The sequence below is a fragment of the Leptinotarsa decemlineata genome, unplaced genomic scaffold (genome assembly GCF_025532065.1).
Source record: "Leptinotarsa decemlineata unplaced genomic scaffold, Ldec_3_MD MMD2_tig00026369_RagTag_RagTag, whole genome shotgun sequence".
NCBI lineage: Eukaryota > Metazoa > Arthropoda > Insecta > Coleoptera > Chrysomelidae > Leptinotarsa > Leptinotarsa decemlineata.
This window is the reverse complement of record NW_027412709.1, coordinates 969,105-993,548: the sequence shown is the minus strand read 5'-3', so window position 1 is coordinate 993,548 and position 24,444 is coordinate 969,105. Positions and strand designations below refer to the sequence as shown.

The window sequence follows — 24,444 nt, the reverse complement described above, 5'->3', positions numbered from 1 at the left end:
TGAAACAGCACTGTATGATGTTAGATTGTGAATGCGTTGTGTTTGGGCTCTAGTTTTCAACTAGTGGAAGACAAGGACAAATCTCGTCGGCGGTCGATGTTGAAACTTGACTTTGCAACTGACCATTCTTGGGACTTTTGAGAATGGAGTTATCTATTGATCGTATAGATGAAAACTTTGTAATAAGAGTAGTCATCGCCCCAATTCATATAGTTTTATTAGTTTTCATTTTCATTTCTGAAAATTAACAAATCATGATAATAATTTGTATTCATGTATGTACGGAGGCGTAGAAGGGCCAAAGATTATTTGTTTATTTGATCCACCATTGATAAGTTTTATTCAAGTTTTTATTCAAGTATTGCATGTACAAAAAAAAATCACAATTTTTTTTTACAAAATGGGGTTAGATTTGCTCTCTGAGTAAAATATACCTAGGCATAATTGCCTGTGTGTGTGTGTTTTATCCAGGACTTCTCTAATCTCTCGTAATTTCGACTTTTGTCTCGAAATTTCAAATCACTTCGACAGTGCTCCAATTAGGTCATTAGGTCTCTATGATTTTTCGAAACGAGGAGAGAAAACCCATAATACCTAAGAAATGAACATTGTATCTCTTCGAAGAACATACCGACAGTATTAGTTGGTTGCCATTGCAAAATGTGTTTCTACATGACGTTTAAGATATGAATGTGTAGAGTATTCTTTCAAAATGTTAATGAATTTCCACTAGAAATTTCTTCAGTTGTAGTAAAAAACTGAATTTTAGATAAGTTTTGATAATGAAGTAAGAGTATTACTGATCAGATCGACTTACTATGATGAGAAACTGATATTTTTTTGGCCAAAGTCGCCTTTCTCCTACTCGTGCGGAAAGCATTTACTTTTTCAAAGCACCGAATAATATCAATGCATAATTCAATCTGAAATTTATTGAAATAACACAATTAAGTCACTTCTCAGGTTAATGTATAAATCAATTGTGGCATAAGGATCTAGGGACCTTGTGTAATTATTTTTATCATGAAAATTGAACATAATTTCCAAAAATCTTCATCATAGGCTGTCCGGGGATATGTACACTTTGACGAAACATGTTTGAAAGCGAATGATGGAATCTTGATGAGGTGATCTATAACTCCATAAAGGGAAGGCATCGCATACAATATACTTGGTCTCCCTGCTGGAGCAATAGCATTTCTTGTTTTCCGTATTCTACGAATACTCCATTCAAAATATACTTGATCAAGAACACTCTGAAATAAAAATTATAATTAAAATTTCATTAACAACTTATCTCTTACTTGTACTAATGGTATGAAACAAAATTGAACTGTAGGAGATGGAAGAGAGCTGATTGGAATCTCTTCGCAAATATAGTTGAAATCAAAGCCAATCAATTCCACATGCAAGACAGCATTGATGAATGTGTTGACAATTTCACCGGAATTATAAAGGATGCAGCCTAGCTAGCCGTAGGAGAAACAAAACATCTGAGCAGCCATAATCCAGTTCCTTGGTGGAACCAAGAATGTAGCCAGGCTCTGAAAGCTTCTCAGCATGCTTTTAATAGACTTGAAAGGCACTACACACCGGAAAACCTGACAACTTTCGAAACCCTGAGAGCAAAAGCCAGGTGGATCATGAAAAAAAGTAGACGGGACTCATGGGCTAGTTATGTATCATCCATTAGCAGTTCTACTCCACTAAATATGGTCTGGGACAAAGTGAAACGTATAAAGTGTAACAGAACAGACAATAGTATCCAACAAATTGAATATCAGGGAAAAACGACTTCCAGTTATACAGAAATTGCTGAAATTTTTTCAGACATCTACAAGAAGAATTTCAACAGTTCCAACTATACACCTGAATTCCTGAGCTATAAAAATATCAAAGAAACTCAAGGTATCGACTTTTCCCGAGATGAAATGTACCCTATGAATCTACCAATCAACCATGAAGAATTTATTGAAGCACTGAATTCTTTCAGAAACTCCAGCCCAAGTCCTGATGATATTCCATTCCTTTTTCTACAAAACTTGCCAGATGTAGCTAAACATCTTCTCCTTAAAATTTTCAACAAGATATGGACGGGAGCGGTTTTCCCTGAAAAGTGGTCAGAAGCAACCATAGTACCTTTGATAAAACATGGTAAACCAAAGAGAGATCCACAATCATATAGGCCAATATCTCTGACCTGTACAATGTGTAAGCTGTTGGAAAAAATAATTAATTATTGACTCAGCTGGTTTCTGGATAAAAATCAACAGATCACATCTAAACAAAGTGGCTTTAGAAAACGCAGATCAACATCGGATAATCTGGTGAATTTAGAATCATATATCCATGAAGGCTTTGCCGATAAACAAATTTCCATTGCAATCTTTTTTGATATAAGTAAGGCCTATGACATGATTTGGAGATATAATATTCTCATCCTGGGGTATAAATGGAAATCTTCTGAGATTTCTTGGAAACATTATGGAAAGAAGATCCTTTAGAGATAAAGCGAATGGAACACTCTCCGGAAGAACAATACAAGAGAATGGCACACCTCAAGTCTCAGTTCTAAGCGTCACCCTCTTCCTGATAGTGATAAATGAAGCTGTCAAAAATATCAGCCACCCTGTGGAAACTATGCAGACGATCTGGTCATATATTCATAGGGAAAAATTACACAACAATTCAGAATAACCTACAAGAGGCAGTGCTCTCAATTGAGAGCTGGTTGAATGTACTGGTTTTAGAATGTGCCCAGAAAAAACCAAGTGTATGGTTTTTTCAAAGAAGAATGAGGCTCCTCCCCCCCAAAGTTGAAGCTATGCGATCAGAATATCCAAGTAGTTAAACAAATTCGCTACTCAGGAATGATTTTCGACAGTAACTTGATCTGGAATGCTCACTTGAATCATCTCAGAGCATCATGTCAAAGCGGTATCAATTTACTAAGAATTCTTTCAAACCATAACTGGGGCTCCGACAGTCAAACGCTTTTACTTCTCTATAGAACTCTAGTAAGGTCTAAGATCGATTACGGCTCTATAATATATTCCTCAGCAACTAGATCAGTCCTGAAAGTTGTTGACACAGTTCATAATACCGCAATAAGACTAGCCCTAGGAACATACAGGATAACGCCTACTGAAAGTCTTCACAGTGAATCTGGATAGTCACCATTGCAAGTTCGACGAAAGTATTTGAGCCTAGTCTATGCATCAACAATTTCGGCTGACAACCAGCATCCAGTTCACCATAATACATTCTCAAACCGCTTCCGAAATCTGTATGAAACCCGAACCTTCCCAATAACACTCTCCAACAAAACCTCAGATACCCCTCCCTGGCTCATTGCACTGCCATCATGCAACTTATACCTTACCAAATTCACCAAATCAAATGATGGGGTAGCATCAGCCTTTCTGAGCCCGAATACATCAAGTGGTTTCAAACTATCTCAATATTGCAGCGTTTATAGTGATGAACTTTTCGCAATCCTTCAAGCAATTAAATTTTCCGTTGATGAAGAAATCCAGAAAACGTTAATTTTAACAGACTCTTTAAGTTCCCTGCAAAGTATACGGAAAATATATACTGATCACCCGCTGACAACATCCATCAAAGAGTATACTCACTCAATTACGGGAGCTTCCAGAAGGCCACAATTCATGTGGGTACCGTCACATGTCGGGATTTCTGGCAATGAACGAGTCGACAAAATCACACGTGAAACCATCAAGAAAACTATTCAAGAACAAGAAGGAGTTCATTATGTTGACCTGTAAGCATATATGAAAACTGTGGTTTCTAATTACTGGTCATCCATATGGTCAATATCTAAAATGAAATTGAAAGAAATTAAAGATGACATCAAACCATGGAAATATATCTCCAAACAACGAAAACAACAAATCATAATGACTCGTTTGCGTACTGGACATACAAAGTATACTCACGAAAACTTACTGAAAGGGGAAGATGAAAAAATCTGTTATACGTGTGGGGTGCCAATTTCAGTTAAACATTTTATGGTGGAATGTCCGATCGTCGTGAATGAACGACTGAAGTACAATAGTAGTGCAAATATAAAGACAGCTCTTGGTGTGAACTGTAACTTCACAAACATACTCGGATTCCTTTCTGAAATTGATTTACTCAACAAATTGTGAAATCCTAAGTACCAGACAACCTCTCTTTCTTATCCCAATGTTATTTAAATTCGAAAAAAAAAATTCTATTGTAAATGATAATGTAATATGTGTATATATGTATATATTTATTTTTCTATGTTGCTAATAACCCATGCGGTGGATGCAACGATATTTCTAAATGAAAAAAAAAATTAACTATAGACTTGTCCGAAAATGATGCATCAAAGAAATTGTCTTCCATTAGGGTTTGAAATAGATTCATCCAGTATTGTGCATTATGTTTATATAATATAGACCACTAAGATTCTATCCTTTGATTGTGCATGCTTTTTCCATACAAAAAACATGGTCGATTTGTTGATTCAGTAAATACTTACTTCATGGAAGGCTTTTCGTATCCTCTCCATTACTTCTGGGACATCCTTCTTTTCAGAAATATCCTCCAATTACCTGGGAAAATTTGAATTCATGCGAAAAAATTTGAATCGGCAGCTAAACGAACATCAGAGAGAAATCAATTTGTATTACTCAATTCTATTGTTTTGATCATGACGAATGTGACGATGATATGATCTTCAAAATCACAAATTTTTTCGAGTGTGAAGATGAGAACTAATAAATAGTGTGGTGAAATTTAATGAAATATCATTGACATGAGCATCTTCAAAAATGTAAATTAAACTGAAATATTTGTTCCTGTTTCAACATCAGTTCGAAATGATTATTGTTGAAATTATTGATTGATTCAGAGTTAATGATTATTTCTAATCTTAGGGTCGCTTGAGGTTGATCCCACTTTCAACCACATAAGTATTTCCATTGAAATTTCAATCACATAACAATTTCACAAACCTTATGTTAACATCTCCTCGTAGTAAATTATAATGCACTCAAGGAAATCTATTTCTACTTTTGACTCAAAATTTCCAGATGAAAGTCGAAATTTGAAGATGAAAGTCGAAATTTCGAGATGAAAGTCGAAATTACGAGATAAAAGTCGAAATTACGAGAAACAATTCGAAATTACGAGATAAAAGTCGAAATTACGAGATAAAAGTCGAAATTTCGAGATGAACGTCGAAATTTCGACTTTTAAGTCGAAATTATGGTGAATCCAATAAAAAAATAATCTTTGGCCCTTCTACGCTTCCGTATGTATGATGATCTGTTAAAAAAAATATAAAATCTACAATGCATGTTATCGCCCAATAAATCAGTAAACTAAAACTAAGCTCTATTAAAGAAAAGGATATTTTCATGTATGTGGTCATTGATATACTTGAAGTAAAAAATATCAGTGACATTATTATTCAGTTGTCTGTATTGAGCTTGTTCGTAATCACTAGTTCAATATTTTTTGAACAGGCTATTGTGGTCGATTCCAACTTTTTTTGGGAAAAGCTTCATTTTCGGCATCCCGCTAGCATCCATATTACGTAAATCTATATAATAACGCTATCAGACTCATCTAATATTAGATTGAAAATTCAAAATTATTAGTTTAAATTAAGTTTGGCATCGCGCTATCTGTAAGAAGCAATTTAGAAATTAGGTACCTCCATAATATAGATTTAACTGAGATTAACTGTTAACCCAAAAATTCAAAATTAGATGCTTCTCTAGTGGATAATGACTACGCATGAGTTCACCTATATTTTGTTTTTCCCTGATAATATGTTGTATAATATTACCAATCTCTTGAATATTACTTCCAAAGTTGATTAATAAAAGTCGAGATCAATGAAGTTTACCTTTGAAATTTTTTGTGGAGCTTCTTAAATAAATAAACGCCAGATGTACTTATAATATACTGTTTGGAACCTTTGGTGTAGTAATGAATATTACTGGAGTTCTTTCCCAACACCAAATCGTTATTTTTACACCTCGACACGTGTTTCGATCACCAAGTGATCATCTTCAAGAGGAAGATAAAACTAGAAACTACTCAAAACTAAAGCTATTTATGTTATTCAGGTACATCATACAGGTAGGTAATCAGTAATACCACCCATACAAGTGTACCACCCAAAATTAATTTTACAATTGGCCTTTCTATTATTTTACAATATGTCCTTATGTAAGTTTAAATGTTACAGCTATATATAGAACAATTTTCAGCTATATAAAATTAGTTTCGCAATATTGCCTATCTAAATATATTTATAATGTGTCTTTTTGTAGTAACCAGTAAACCCAACAATATTATTTCAACAAGCTATATAGTATGCTATTTGGTATTGGTCCGTTATCATTAATTATAATATTATTATGTTTACTTATTTCTACACTCTCATAGGCATCTAGTTAGACAAGTTAACAACAACAGGCAACTAGATGTATATGAAAGTGTAGAAATAAGTAAACATAATAATATTATGAATAATGATAACGGACCAATACCAAATAGCATACTATATAGCTTGTTGAAATAATATTGTTGGGTTTACTGGTTACTACAAAAAGACACATTATAAATATATTTAGATAGGCAATATTGTGAAACTAATTTTATATAGCTGAAAATTGTTCTATATATAGCTGTAACATTTGAACATACATAAGGACATATTGTAAAATAATAGAAAGGCCAATTGTAAAATTAATTTAGGGTGGTACACTTGTATGGGTGGTATTACTGATTACCTACCTGTATGATGTACCTGAATAACATAAATAGCTTTAGTTTTGAGTAGTTTCTAGTTTTATCTTCCTCTTGAAGATGATCACTTGGTGATCGAAACACGTGTCGAGGTGTAAAAATAACGATTTGGTGTTGGGAAAAAACTCCAGTAATATTCAAACGCCAGATGGTTAGACTAATTATTGCCTAGTACTTACATAATGAACAGGTACATTGAATAATATATACAGTGCGTCTATAAGTTGAGCAAATATTCATTTTGAACTGAAGAAATAACATATATTTATACAAATTGTGATTTTGATACTACCAAAAGCAAACAAAAGTAAATGTTCACATTGTTTTCCATTGACTACTAGACAATGACCTAGTTGAGCATTGAAATCACGAATGACATTTTATAACAAAGTGGGTGTTCTACATTTCCGATTCCGATGATTCACCGATCAGGAAAACTTCTTTAGGTTTTTTACTCGTCCTTCTTGATACAAAAATGTGAGAATCTTCCAAAGAAAGGAAGGAATCAATTTCAAACAATTAACTCTATACAAAGATATGTAGATCATGCAAAGAAGTAACTTTCAGACACAAACTGTAAGAAAAATCCCTTTCGAAACAGCTATTTCCATATAAACATTGACATACACGACAAAAAAAATTGGAGAAGTACTAGGCCAAGCCAAGTACTAGGAGAACATAATTATGTTCTCCTAAAAATGTACCCTTTCAATTCCTACGGTTATTCTGTCTATTAACATATTCCTTCAAAATAATGTTGTCCTATCTAAATATGAAATGTTAATTTCAAGTGTGGCATGGTTACGTTGTTAGAAACACAAGTTTCTAAATCTAAAAAATGGATGAAATGTTAGTTATGGAATTGTTATTTATATTGTACACTATTGATTCATTATATATTCGTAGAAATCGGTTCTCTGATCGAAGATATTACATAAACGAGACGTCTTTGTAACAGCCATTTCTAAAACGGCCGCACTGTATAATGTGTATTTTCGATTGCTGACAAAATTACATCCTGTTGAATATTTTCAAGAACATATCCTTATTCTCTATATTCTCGCTCTATTATGCTCATAGTAGATTATGTAATACATATGTGTGTATTTCATGGAAAAATATACATACCTCTTGTTGGGTTATAAATTATTATGTTTCTGGTTTTTTGGCATGCTGTAGCCGTTTGCATAGATGACTAGGTACTCACTGTCATACGACGTCACTGAATTGTTCGAAAAGTGCAACTAAGTGTTTATAGATCAAACAATCATGGATTGAGATCATTTTTCTTGTATTGAAACCTATTAATGTCAGGGAAAAAACAAAAATAAATGTTTATAGTATTTTATGTTGGTGCGGATAAAGATATATTGATAAAACAGTAATATTCCTAAGCAGGAAACTTAGCGAATAGGTATATGCAGAGAAGATAGATGAAACAATCAAGGATCGGCCAATGAAGTGAAAACAAAAAACTTCACCTAGGAACTACACAATGAAACAAAAAACTTAAATAATCCACTTCTCTGTAGCAAATATATTTCAACCAACTATGTAAATGTCAATGCACAAATGAAAAGTTGAAGATGTAGATATAAAGATGCACTGAAGGTTCAGACAATATCTGTGTATTTAGTCTACCCATAGAATGTGTTATCGTCAATAATTCTTGTTGAGGAAAAAGAAAAGAAATGGCTTTTCGAAATGTCAACTCTTCTGCAGAAAAAGGTTGAGTACACAAATAACGAGTTTTTTTCATTATTTTTATTCAATTTATTCAATTATCAGAACTTTGTCGTCAGGTGTTATTATAACTCTGTAAAATTCCAGATAGATCATTCTCTATTGATCTGGATTTATTTTTCAGGATATTAAGGTTGAAAAAGAGAAGAGTTCAAGAATCATATGGGCAAAATATTCTCTTCACATGAGATCCATTAGCAGTGAAGAACACATAAACAAGTTACGCAGGACGAACTACCGGTCAGCCCAATCGGGCGTTCATGGAATCTCAAAATTATTAACTGCCGTTAACAACAGTTACTCCCAAATCTCATACTTGCTTGTTGAGTGCAAGGCCCCTAAAAATATTCATGTTATTGAAATGGAATACCTATTATAATTACTTTTGTTTACTTATTGAGACATAATAATATTAAAAACGGTTGGCTGTTCGAATATGAAATATTATTGAAAATCATATAAATTCACTTTCATTCATGCTGTCCGTTCCCACGCTCCTGACTGGCTCGACTCGAAATCTTGAAGAATGTATAACGTCAGTCAAAGCCGCGTGGCCGGCCCCGTGCCGAACAGGTGAAATTCACCTGCCAGACTGCTTTTTAATCACCCGGTGGTACAAAATAGATTACGGCTCGCTAAGATGCCGTATTTTGCCGAAATTAAGGGCCAACGCTTTCATTCACCCTTGCCATTAAATTCAATTCGAGAAGATAGAGTTGCTGGGTAGATACGACAACCTTCCTGAAAATTATGGGGTTCGTGTCAGTTATTTGTGTTCGATAATGATGCGAAATTTTATTGCACTCCTAATTAAATGACATTTCTTCGATAGGTTTTTGTCAGAGAGGCATTTAATTTCCAGTTTTGTTTTTGGGGTGGGCCTTTTTTAGAAATATAATAGACGGTAGGTTCACAATGGAATCTGGTATTGAAGACGAGTTGTTTCATTAGATTTACAGGTACGATAAGATCTCAGTTATCGTACTATATGGAGCAGCATTTTATTTTCATTCCACGTGCTGGACAATAAAAATTAGAAAAAAACTTTTCTGGGTTTAAGGTTTTCAAACTCCTAAAAAAATTAAGGTGGAACTGGAACCTCTGGCGTAGAATAAATCTAAAAACAACCACATTTTCCAATCACCAGAAATACATTACTCTTTCCGACGCGCGTTTCACCTGCTTAGCATCTTCAGAAGATGAAAAGAAAACATTATAAGAAGAGCATTCTTCATGTTTTTAGGTTTTTGTCAGAGAGGCATTCAATTTTCAGTGTTGTCTTTCGGGTGGGCTCCTCTCAGAAGTATAATAGACACGCTTCATATACTGCACTTTGGTGCAGTATATGAAGCAGATTTTCATTTTGATTTCATGTGCTGGACAAGTCACTTCAATTAGTTTATTGGTTTTAATTTCTTCATGGGTCTGAAAAAATAATGAAATTGGATTGCATGCAAAACAAATAATTTATTTAGTTGTTTTCAGTTATTCTAAGGGACTTGCATGAAACTTATTCCTACATTTTTTTTGTAGTCCCAGGATGAGAAATCCGTACCTGTTCAAGGTACTGTGACCTCTCTGCTTGACCTTCTTCATATATGGTTTGTTATAAGGTGTCCTACAAGAGCCCCAATTTTGAGTGAAGGTAGAACCCAAAAATGAACGTTCTATGAATCAAATCTGGAAACTTCAATTTATGAAAAGGGTTTATGATGGAAATATAATTACCAAGAGAATAACCTCTTTGGCTTTCATTCTCTTATTGAGTGTATGAAAAAGTGAAAATGAAGAATAGACAAATGTATGGAATAATGAATACTCTTCACAAATTTGCTTCCGTATACAAATGGAAAAAAACACCACATATCTACTATAGCCATTGAATTACAGCATAGAATTAAATTTTGTTCTTACATTGTATAATAAACAGTCATATTGAAATCTGATACAAATGTCATCCGTGGAAAAACTACGCAATATAATGAATGAAAAAGAATAAAGTAAATAAATTTTATTCTGAAACTATTACAAAGATTTTTGTTGAAAACACGATTTTTCAACTTCTTATCCACCATAGTTTGGTATGTTAAAAGAACTGTCAGAAAGACATCTATTCTATCACAATGAAAATTCAAAAATATTTTGAAGAAAAGAGAAATGAAACTTTCTATGTTTTTTACCACTTTTATTTGTAACTAACGTTACTGCAGTTTCGTCCTATACGGATATTTTCAAACTTATACAATAAACTCTTTTATTGTTTATACATAAACTCTTTTATTGTTATTTGTTATTTGCATTCATGATTGAAAATTGATTTTCTAATTAAGACTTATTTCTTTACTTTTCAGTAGATATGATTCTTCATTGGGAAACTAGAAAAATTTCCATTCCAATATTTGACGTTGAATTGATTATCAGTAAGTATCTATACGAAACTTCCATTTCGGTATTCATAAAGCATTCTGTTGAATATTAACGAGGAGCACCGACTAACACTAATTCGATATGACAATTTTTCTCCTCAATTAAGTTCGTGCCGTTACCTAAAAGGTAGTAGCTGCAATAAATATACTGAAAATAATATATAACCCATAATTATACGGTATTTCAATAATTCCAATATTAATTGTCTTCCACCCATTAATAATATTTTAAATGCGTGTAGCTAATGAACCTAATTATAATTTGATGACATCAATGTAATAAAGTGAAATTGGTGTCCAGTTTCAACCAAAATAATTTCAGATAATCAGTTGTCGATGCTCAACTAGCAGTTTCCTCAATGAAAACATGTTCTTCAATTCAACTCAATATATGAAATATCGGTTAATATGATGGAGGCAATCACGAATAATTATGTGAAGTCATACCAGTAGCGGAAATTGATTATAGAAATTTTAGAATGTCAGTGGAGAAGAAGATATAAAAAAGATCAAGGAACATTGGTGTATGGTTAGGACTTGAAAATACAATTCAGTTAACTCATCACAGGTAAGAAAATAACAGGTAATGCAGGAGCAGTTTTTCCCAAATACTTTCATGGTCCTTTCAGTTGTCTGATCCCTCAGTGAAATGTTGAAAAAACTAATGAAATTGAATGGTGGCAATTATTCTTTCAACAAATATATAAAAAAATGGGGATGTTCAAACCTACTAGGTGTAGCACGAGATATATTTTTTCATAATCTTCAAATTAACAGGTAAAACCATAACTCATGGTGTAGGATGCACAGTTAGACAAAAACTTCTCAGTCTGAAAACCAAGATAATCCAAAATACCCATTATCCTGTCAATTGAGAAGCGGTTACACACAAGCTGATTCCTTAAAAAAGAACAGACGCCTTCACAGGTCTATCGAGCTACTATAAGACACCTTCAAAGTGACGCAGAATACTTTTAATATTGAAATCTTGAGAAAACTTTGAACTTTTGGGGATATAAAATATTCCGAAATAGTTTCATAGCTCATGTTTCATATTTGTGGTTCAGCTCTATCGAGAATCATGAGGAATCTCTAGCAGTGGCTTCGAATATATCAAAATCACCTGAACCTGAACCTGAATATTTCCTATCTATACCCTTTATTGTATATCTTCACTGCAAGTAGGTTTTTGTTTTTGATGTTTTTTTTACCATCAACACTTCCGTAACCAGGGTATTATTATCAACGAATCCTTATTTTGCTTCTAATAATGAACCTACAGCTTCTAGTTTAAAGTACATGCATATTATGTTTCCTGTCGAGGACTGCACTATTGACTACACTGAATAATTCTTTCTGATGAGGACCTAGAGGAGACGGTAGAATATTTGATCCTCCGAAATCGTCTTCTCACCAGACAAATAGAGAAAGTTGTACTTATTATGCAACAGTCTGGTGTTTTCCGTCTTAAGTCATCGTTATCATTAATGCTAGAATATTAGTAGTGATATTTTATGCAATATCGCGAAAATACGCCATTTTCGGTTGCGGCAGCAGCATCTCCAAAACTCGATTTTCTTTTCCATGCCACAAGTTATTTGACTATCCAACAGCTTTTCATGATCTCTATGGAACAGACTCACTCAGAGAAAGAATGTTCAAAAGTGATGTAGTAGTACAAGGGACGGAACTAGAAAATCGTATTGATCGTAATGATTTCACGTTGAAACCGCAGAGAGTAGAGTTTTGGAATGTGAAGACATTCAGGATGGACAAGTAATGAGGGATATAAAGACCACATCACAGGAGTTTCTACCAAAATCAATTGTGTACGGTTTTCTTTTCAGACCGAGGTTTTTGTTCAATAATCGAAATATTTCTAATGACTATGGTCACTGCCATTATGGATAGATCATCATTGAATAACTTTTTAGAATGAATAATTTTTACCACACTACCACTCTCTACCGAATACATTATATTGATCGATTGCGGTTGAACACACTAAGGACGTTTTTATTGAATATCCAATTAGTTATACAACTTGTAAAAAATTAGTATTTTGATATATGGAAATATATGTTGATATCAGAAAAAGATTTTTATCGAATTTGACTCAAAGGAACCTACGAAAGTTCTTCACAACACGATGACTGTGGTAAATTGTAATTCCGAGATCATTCATGAAATCGAATAGTGTATGAGCTACTTGTGAATTTGTGCATTGGCATGATACATAAATGGGTTTCTCTAATAACGAGTCATAATCTTTTTATTAAATGAAAAGATATTATTATCTTCACTTTCCTAAAAAGTATTATAGAAAATTATGTGAATTGAGGATCAACGAGGTAATACTTTTTAATGTGCGGTTTCTATTACGAATCATTCAATATACAGAAAACTCAATAATTGGTATCTGACTTGTTCGATTGATGACCTATTTTTTATGGAAATTCATTTTGAAAATAAGATAGAGAAAATAACTTTTATCCAATTCCTAGTAGGATTTTTATTGGTTACGACTAGTTTAGGTTCATTATCATTAAGAATGGTTTAATAAACCTAAACCAAATTAGACGCAATTTATTTTCTTTATCCTATATTTAATTAGCACCTGAACATACATTATACACTCACTATAAAAACATATTGCATAAGTCATAAGTCACGACTGATTAAAACGAACCAAAGAATTTTTGGAAATTGTCTCAAGTGGGCTGGGATCGAACTTGCAACAAACATAGTGATTGTGGTATATAGAAGCCAGAATTTATTGTGAAGGTGATCAACTACCACCAACTACCTATCGTTTCATAGTACATAAAAAGACGACATTTAGATACCCGACGGAATCAAGATACCCAGATAAAAATAAACAATTATAATAACAGTATGTTAATTTAGTGTGTCTGTTACTATACACAAAGGGGTGATTTCTCAGAGTGCATTTTTTGGTGTTTTTTATATATTCATTTGTTGTTATTACTTCACTATCAGTCGATCAAATGTCATAAACCTCTTGTTTCTGCCATTTTAATCTCCCATTTTTGCCTTTTCTGAATATATAATAAGTCAGAAACCGTGAGTGGCCGACCCATAACGTTATCAATCTATTATGATCACAATAAACACTATTCAGTTGAAAGCTCAATTTAATTTACCAATTTCAAAGGTATAAATAGTACTCAAGTTGACAATAATATGGTTGGGTTCATTAATGAGAAAAAATAGTTCCCACGGTAAACAATTCATGTTTTGTTTTAGTTACAGGGTTTAAGTTTGGAAGTTATATAATTTGTGATATCTTCAAAATAGAATGATTGAGCAATACAAGTACAAATAGTATTAATAAACGGGAAGAAATAAACAATAAGTATGAAATTTGAGTATGAGATAGCAAATTTGTGAAGAATTAAAATTTTTGTGATTTGAAATGAAAATAAATTGATAAGTTGGTTGAAACATTGTTTTTTTTCTCACAAATGTCATATCCGTTGTCAATTTTTAGATCCCGAACGAATAGAACTTCCCCACATCAGAACTACAATATCTTTCTCAATGGGAATTACCCTAAACTATTCGGGCAGAGAAAATGAAATAAGAAAATGTGATCACATATTGACTATTGCTAATTCAAAATATAACTAGGAAAACTAGGAGAAATGAATAAAAGAACAAGAAATTAGAAAAATGTAAAATTCGAATGAAAGCTATAGAAGAAAAAAAAGAGGTGGAGACAAGATCATCATTTGAAACCTTGATAGTCTGGAACATCCAAGAAAGGATGGAGATTTGTCTCTATTTCATAGATAATTTCACATGAGGTGTTCAAGTGACTTGGCATATTTGATTCCACCAAAAATGGTACACACCTATCAGAAATACGCGACTGACTGTGGCTGCTCATCGTTTTGAGGTTCAACTCAGTATACCTCGAACTTCACTGTTTGAGAACTCTTTGGAGCAAAAACAATTTGACTACCATTTATTATTTAATTCCATTTATTTAATTTTTTTTCATCTATACTGTCATACTATCGGTATGAAATTCAGGATTGACAAATGTGCAATGGTCCATTTTGAAAGAGAACGATGCGGGGACTATGGAGAGGATGTGCAGCTCGTAGATTGAAGCATTCTATACTATCTGTATGTTGGAGAGACGTATACTTACCTCGGCGTGAAACAAGGCAACTTACAATAGATAACAGCACAGCAGTGGAGAACTCCCTGCAGCACATATCAGCACAAACTACGACATATCTGGTCACCGGAACTGTCAAAAAAGAACAAAGTTGCTGCAACTAATATGCTTTTCGTTCCAATCTTACTCTACTCGTTTGGAGTAGTGAAGTGGACTCAGGAGGAGCTGTATCAACTTGATGTGAAGAACCGATAAATGCTGCATCTCCATGTGAGTTTTGCATCCGAAATCATCCGTTTCATGGTTGTACTTTCTCCCGACAACAAGGAGCCTATAGAATCGTCAGAAGTTAGGATAACCTTCTCTGCATGGTTCTCGACCATGAGAGAGCGGGAATTGAATTTGTCCCTTTAGGGAAGCTGCCCGAGCGGCTGTTGAACTCGGTTCAGTTTTCGACACTGAACGAGGTGATCACAACTCTCTCACCGAGTTGGAACCCATCCAGCAAAAGACCCATATAAAAGTTGCAGAGAACACTTCAATCCAGCGGCAACAAAAGGATAAGCCAATGGATGGGGTCCTCTTCAACAACATTGAAGAACTTGGCTCATCAAAGCGCCCAACTTTCGCTTTCCTCAGAATAAGTGGGCTGAAGTCGAAAATTGATGGGTTCATTATGGCCTACCAAGATGGTGTCTAAAACACTTCAGTCTACTGCACTCGCATATTCCATCTCAGCCTATATTTATCGACATACTCGTAATACTGTATTACGGAACCTAAATAACCATTTTCCTCACTCCTACGGTATTGACGAGACAGCGGTGTTTCCTTACTCTCATGGAAATATTGATTTCGTTATGGGGAATGAGAATTGCCGATTCTATTGGGACTATTTGACCATCAGAGTGAGACAATATTCATCGTGGAGTTTTCAGCTCCGGATGAGACAAAAAGAGGAAAAAAAAGTGAATGAAATGTCGAGATATACTATTCAAACTTTGCAGACTCTATCCAGACCACTCTGTTGAGATGGTTGTTCTGATTATTGAAGTCTTTGGTGAAATGGTGGTGAGAAAAATAAAAGACCATTTTGTTGAAATGGTTGTTCTGATTGTTGAAGTTTTTAGCAAATCCATTATGGATTATAGGGTAATGGATATTTTACTTCAATTCACTCAAGTGAAATAAACGAGCTTGTTGATAGTGAAGATGATATTACTTCAAGTGAACACCTTTTCAAACTCTCTTCATCAATATTTCATTCCACTTACTTCGAGTTCTAATTATGGTCAGTCTTATAATTCGAGGTTCAATGGTTGAATAGTTCCAACTGAATCTTTTGGTACCTCCAGTTTTGCCACGAAGTGGTTGCTAGTGTACAATTCATACAAAGTGTTATAGGAAACAGTTGCAGCTGAAAAGTGAATTAGGGAAAATAAAAACCTGTATATCACATTTTATCTATTACAAAATTATCTTCAGAATTGATGAGATTCTTCTGTATATATTTTTGGTATATAGATTTGATACGTTTTACGACACTATATTCCGAAAATGAAAACTGTTTTTTAGTCTTCAGAAGTAATTGTGTCATAATGAACTGACGTAACAGTCATACATTGTTTTGAAAATTGTTATTATTGAAAAAAGTAGTTTATTATTGACGATGAACGTGCCTGCTTCGTGCCTTGTTTAATTTTGTTCATCAAAGCAACTGATCTGATTTCGAATAATGAGCTTGTATATCAAATAATATTATTAAACATTTTTGAAGTTAACAAAGTTTTATCGTATCTTTTCATTATGAAGTATAGAAATTATAGTTTTTCTTCAATTCCATTCATTCTTATATAAAAGAAATTGGCGTTCAGGCATTACCTGAACAAATACATTCATATGAACACTGAATTATACAAAACACATTTTTCTCTATTCAATTGAAAAGACCTATCGCCCTACTATTTCATTCTACATAAAATAAATAGTTGCCTTGATAGCCCATGAGATTGCACTATTTTCGTTTAAAAATCAGAAACCAAATACAAATATAAAGGGAATTAAGACATTCAAAATACATTTGTTGAATAAATAATTTTTTCAATTGGAAACTAGGTATATATCCTTTCCATGAAAAAATCAAACGCCCTTTGATGTTTTGTCATTAATTTGTCCATAATTTCAGTGATTCAAAATATTTTGCTCATACATTGAAAATAGCCTTCATTGTAAAAAAACAATCAAATGAGAGAATTATATTTGCAATTCGTAAAGAAAAAAATTTCAAGATCAACATAAAAACAACTGATACACACTTTTTGGTGTGTAACATATTCACAAGTATCGATTTTGTCGAAACGTGCGGATGACCTCTAATAACCATTAAACTGTAACTAACCAAACGATTGGAACGTCGGTGGAATTAGAATACGAAAAAGAAATGAGGATATTATAGATTCCAATATTCTGATGTTAAACTGGATTTTCAATTAAGAAATTTTAAACGGTCGAAATAGTTCACTTCATCCGAAATTATTCTACATGAAATGAATAATAATTGTATTGAAACACTTGAAACTTGTTTGTTTCTTCCTTGAATTTGAAATGATTCCATTAATGTCCACGAAATAATGTAATGTAGTGTTCACCGCTCGGCGATCAACTTCTACAACCACTGAAATATTATTTGGATGACAGAATAGACACCAATGGTGCCAAAATATCAAATAATTCAGTAGCAAGGTTTTGGTATACAGTGTGTCTCACAACGAGCTCCTTTTAGAAGTTTGAAATGAGGCAGCAAAGTTATCAAAAATTTTTCATATAAAGTTTCAGATATCAATACTATGCAACGGGCTGTTTTGAGATATTCTGCAATATACAGAGTGTTATGTGGAAGTGTAGTGAATCAAATATGTTTTTCTTCAAATGGAATGAGTTATATTGATTTCTATATTGGGATTCCGCCAGGAAAGTACTTTCAAAAAATATAAAATTATATGATTATGTACGAAGAAGTTGAGACATTTTTTCAGAAATAACGTCGTAGAATTTATATATTCAACTTTTCACATTTTCAATGAAAACTCATTGTAATGTTCTTTCATGTTTCGAAGATGTTTTGAAATTGTGTTTTCTTTCATTATTGAATAATAATTTGATTGCATTATTTTTTATGATACTGGGTGAATCAAACCTTAAAAGTTTTTTTTCGATTTCTTCAAATGATACACTTAATATTTCATTCAAAATGTGATTTCATCTTGTGTTTCAACATTAACTCTTTCATCGAAATCTTCGAAAATGAAATTTCATATTGAAATGAATTAGATATGAATGGGTAGTCTCAAATTTCCAATGAAATTACAACAAACTATAACATAAATTTCACTCTAAAATATACCTACCGAACCCAGTAACTCAATCGAATTAGTCTTCAACAATAAAAATTACATAGTATTTTAAAATCTTCTTCTGAAAAGCGAGTTTTGATTTATCCAGTATCAGATAAAAAACTCAAAACATTTCCATAACAAAATAAACATTTTGAAAGGTTGAATACATCTCTTTCTTCGACAGATAGCTTCTGAATTTATAATCCTTTATTTTTTGTAATGATTTTTCAATGTAATCTGAATATGGAAAGCAATAAGTATCATTTCTTATAAAAACATAACTTTAATCCGCCACACTTTTACTGAGTATCCTGTATATTGAATAATATTTCGGAAAAGTCCCATACATTGATATCAAAACTTTTATACTGAACATTTTCTGATAACTTCACACTGGATGTATGAGAAGTACTGGGAATGACGCCTTCCCCTACGAAGACGCCAACAATGGGATCGATAGAAGACTCAATTCTCAAAGACGTCAGTTGCATAGCCAAGCTTTAACTTTGACCGTCGAATGGGATTTGTCCTCTGTCCTTCATTTCAGCTTTTACTGTAAAACAGCTAGTTGAAGTTGTGATCCAACACCAGACAGCGTGGTTTCGACCCACCAAGATCTCATCAGTGGTGCTGAGCTGAACCACTCAACTTCGTAAAATGCAAAATGTTTTCGTAGGAGAAAATGTCGCCACTTTTACTTTCAGGTACTGACTAATCTCAAGATTACGCAGTTTTGCCGAACTAAGGCAGAAATTTTGACAGAATACTGTCATTCTTGACTTGGGAAAAATTATTTTCAGATCTCATGATCACTTACTTTACCGTGTGAAGAGTGGTCATTGGTTGTTGATGATGCTGTTGTGTCCTCCTGTATGTATCGGGGCTTCGTGGATAGAGCCCGACAAGTGTAACCTTCGAAGAACGAATAATAATGACAATAAAAATGAAGATGAGCATCAAAAAAATTTGAAGACCCCATTCAGATTCTGAAAATTTTGCTGCCTCGGTCAGAGATATATTCTCATTGGTGGGAAAACTGAGTACCCCTTTCTGTCTGAAAGGGGGGCAGATTCAAGCATGGTTTGTCGTTATTTTTCCTAATGACAATATTCATCTATCCCAAATAATTACCGACCGATAACATGGTTGAAATCGTGCTATGAGTTGTTTATCGGTGTCTCTTATACACGAATACTCTCCGCAGTTGATCCAGTATTTTAACGAGTATATACACACAGGAAGTCGACGGGAGATATGGCTGATTGCAAGGAAAACCTGCTCAGTATATGAGCGAAACCTCCAGAGAGCCTCGATCGATTACTGCAAGACATTTGATATAACATCACATCGTGCATTTGCTTCGATACCCAACAAATAGTGAGACGTTGATACCGCCCTGGAAAACCCGCTTCACAATAACATCTGGTCAAGCTAAAGGTCAGACAGAGCTTGTCATAGTTCTGTAATAGCTTCCTGAAAAATAAAACTAAACCATTATATTATTTGTTTTTCTGGAGCCGTTGTCCATATAATTTCATTTGTGAAAGACAATTGAAAAAACTTCAAAAACATGAATGAAAAGGGTGATAAATGAAGATTATGAATGTAATACTCAATACTACTGATAACAATTATTTTTTCCAATATGTGATATACCCTTGGATTGTTAACTTATCGCTGTATCAATATCTGTAATGAAAAAGACAGGTCCGTATCATGACATGTTTCGCTAACACTACTTTTTCGTAGTGAATTAAGTACTTAATTCGGAGAGGCGGTGTCGCGTGGCCCGACATTAGTTCCTGGGTATGTAATGTTCAGAAAGCATTGATTCAGAACATTATCTATCGAAAAACTACAATATACAATATATATTGTTGTGAATCATGTCCTGAAAAAATAACACCGGCCGCCACTGGTTGCCATGAACTAAAAACATGTAGATTCATTTTCTGATGGCATTCCAGAAGAGCTTCCTAAATATCTGCTGGGTAATTGTCGGTTTCAAAGATTGGTGAAACCATCAACATCGACTTAAAAATTTGGCAAGCGTTCTGAAAACTGTCTGAAATTGTTGAGATCAACAGAAGACACTGGATATTTGTATGCTTTCGAAAGTCTGGAAATAGCAAAGGATGGCATTAGAGTCATGCACATTCCAACCAGCCCAAGGTATTACTCTTCAAGAATCACTCTGTTATGTATAGAGAATTTTATAGTTGGGAATAAGTTTCCTCCATCTCCTGAAGATACAAACTTCTTATGGTTAACGCGCGTCGTGAAGAGTATTGCATTTCTGGTAATTGGAATTATTTCTGACAGTGAAATAAGTCAGATGTGATTGAAGTATAGTACTGACCTATAATTTGTGTACTTAAATAATGCAATTAAATACTCACATTTGGACGTAACATTAGTAAAATCGCAAGTTAATAAGAAAAAACTTTTTAATTTCAGTCTAAAAATATTGTTTTATAATATAAGAAGTGCAAGCAGAACTATTGATCAACTAAGAGTACTGCTCGAAAAAATAATCACATTTTGAAGTAATACTTTTAATGTGAGACCTGGAAGGCCAAAGAGATAATTCTTTCGATAGATTATAGTTTCGAATATAATTTTGATGTTGTGAACCAAAATAGTGAAGTAATTGTTTATATAAAAAACCTTCACTTTTCACATAATATAATTCAATAACGGAACGGTATGAGAATAATACAATCAGAAGTCAAAGTTAATAATAGAAGCACTCATCTAACATATTTCAACAGGAGAAGTTGAAATCAAAAATACATATACCAGTGGGAGTATGAAAATCGACTTGTATTGAAACGAAAGATACCAAGAATACATATTTGAATAATATTGGCATATGGATTCATGCCTTTTATAAACTCTTCATGAAAGATTTCCTGATTTCCCTCCATCCAATCTATTTGTCCTCGAAACTGATACATTCTCTAACAGATCATTTTTTCTCCTCAAATCAATAACCAATCGTTAGAGAGTACCGAAAACCTATCGATAATAAAATTTTAAAATACAACCCAAACGAAGAGAATTGGACTGATGTGTATTCATCGCAGGATATTAAAACAGCAACTGAAGTTTGCATTTAAAAAGTGAAGAATATTATGGAAACGAACACGAATATAATAAAAATACAAGATTACTAAATGACTTGTCAAATCGTAGACAATAATTTTAATAAAAATCAAATCCTTGTACTTATAAATATTCAAGTTGAAGAAAATTATGTTTATTGATTTGAAATGAGTGAAGTTTTCATTGAAAACACAAACTCATGATATACTCATTACTAAGATTTCATTTATAGAATTATTTTCATCTACATCTGATAATTTTGACAAGGGACTGTTATTTGTAAGGCGCTGAAAGATAGTGACGTGAGACTTCCATGAGTGCACCTGCCTTGTGTGTATTGAACTACCTACCCATACGTTTTATTAAAAATGTATCGGAATCATTATTCGTATATTTTAGTTGCCGCTTTTGAATTCACATGACATGGGATTATTACCAGTTCAATTTTTCATCTGGAAGTTAAAAACGAATTATCCCACCATGTCTTAGGCGTAATATAAGCTGGTATATTTTTATATTGACACACATATCGAGCTTTCGGCACCGTTTATTGCCTTTCTCCGGACAACGACAACTGAAAATAGTTATTTAACAATCTGATCTTATGAAAAGAAAAGTAAATAACATCAGGTTAATATTTAGGAAAATTTAAATCTCTAATGAAAGAGACTAACACTCATTGATTCTGGTTGAAGTACTGTACAGAATATTTCTTTTATTTAAACTGATAATTGATTTTTTGTATATATTTCAAGATGATTATATAACAATATCTCGACATCTTTCCAATGGCGTGTATTTTTTTTGAATAATAAATGAAAGTGAATGGTGCATATTATTATCTATACAAATATAAAAATGAAAATTTTGTTCAAGCGTTACTTGTCGCGTGATACGAGCAAAGTTTTAGTATGTGAAAAAATGAATGGATTATTTATTTTTCAAATACAAACATGGCAATTTGAAATATATGTAAATACTTTGTTCTACTTTTTCCATAGGAAATTTTCATTTGCAATGCAATTATTTTAATTCTGAATCAATGTTTCTGAACATTCTATACCCAGAAACTAATGTCGGGCCACGCGACACCGCCTCTCCGTCTTAGGGTGGCCTACAAGGGATGTGACCATCAGATCTGATATCATGAAGCTACAGGTGTATGTGTCGGCTTGTACAGGTGCATTTCAAGGTCGCACCCCATAATATAATCAACTAAATTTTGTTAGAAGCAATCCAAGTCTCTCAATGGGTCGGCCGGCTGACCACTAACTTGTTTTATATAAGAAATGGAAAGGGCTGGTTGATAAAGTAATAAGGTGGATTATAAATTACCCGTTACAGACGTTTTTTTCTATTGTATGATTTGATAATGTTGTAATTATATGAATAAAGTAAGAATACGAGTCGGTCGGTATATGTTTGTCGACCAAGAAATAGGGTAATTTCCAGTGCACCTTTTTAATCAATTGAATCACATTTAATACAGAAAAAAATTAGTGAAAAATGAATGTCAGTGACTCCAGGAATGTCAATATATTTTATTAGATTCAATGAAGTGATTACCAACAATCGATTTCTCAGGGTACATTTTATCATTTAGTATAACAGAATGGAAAATTTATGACATTGGTAGATGTATTGTTGCAGTGATATACTTCAATCTGAATGAATTACACGAAATTATTTTCACTGATGATTTTTGATAAAGTACGATTTCAGCGATAGTTGATGCCTGAAAAACAATACTCAATGATTTTAATAGAAGCGATCTTGTACTGTATACGTTCCAAATTTAAATATCTCTTTTAAAAATAACTTATCCATCAATAATGAAATGAAGAAGAGTCGTCTCTTTTCATTTTATATCCATACCATGAATAAATATTTTCCATTGTACCATATTTGTTTGATTATTCCAAATGCACCTGTTAACGTTTTTCAGACTTGACGCAGATCTCACACATAAAGCACGAAATCCGCACTAGAGAAGATACACGTCAATATATACAATAAATCTTGTTAATTGGATGTTGTTTTGCGAACTTACTAGTCAAGCAGAGGGAGTTTACACCAAGTATCTGAAACCAATATAATTAATTTTTTGATTTTTCGACTTTTTAAAGTCATTCTAAGGGCAATAAAAATCACTTAATAATAACCACATATTTACGTATGTGATAATGTAATTTTGGTTTGGAGCTGAATTGAATAAACTGTGCCAAATGGATGAAATAAATATACATATTTCATTGTCTATGACACTTGAAAAGTATATTTGAATTAATTGATTCCAAATTATATAGTAAAAACTCAAATAATGTCATGATCTTTGCCTTGTATTTTTTTCCAGAAGCAGATCAAATTTGAAAAAATCTCAATCAATATGTTTTACCACATGCATCCTTAAACAGTTGAAAGATCTTATATATATATATATATATATATATATATATATATATATATATATATATATATATATATATATTACAATGTAGGTTTTAACGGATTGTAGAATATGATGTGTTGTTTTTCCGGGTGTTCATCCGTTGTGTACTATTCGATAGTCGACGTTTCGCCATCATCTCAGATGGCATTATCAAGACGAGTTACTGTTGATTATACTTGTAGTCTCTTTGTTTTCAATAAAGAGCATTGTGATGCACTGTTTGGAACCTTTGGTGTAGTAATGAATATTACTGGAGTTTCATCCCAACACCAAACCGTTATTTCAACACCTCGACACGTGTTTCGATCACCAAGTGATCATCAAGAAGATCGGTTTGGTGTTGGGATAAAACTCCAGTAGTATTTGAAT

The 24,444-nt window shown here is 33.1% G+C and overlaps 1 long non-coding RNA gene across 1 annotated transcript; it reads left to right on the top strand.

Annotated features, from left to right (window-relative positions):
• Positions 1–440: 440 nt before the first annotated feature.
• On the top strand, positions 441–23,868 carry LOC141486721 (uncharacterized). The gene is made up of 3 exons (XR_012468005.1): positions 441–10,973; positions 11,302–11,547; positions 23,572–23,868. It is a non-coding gene; the product is annotated as an uncharacterized lncRNA (long non-coding RNA).
• Positions 23,869–24,444: the final 576 nt, after the last annotated feature.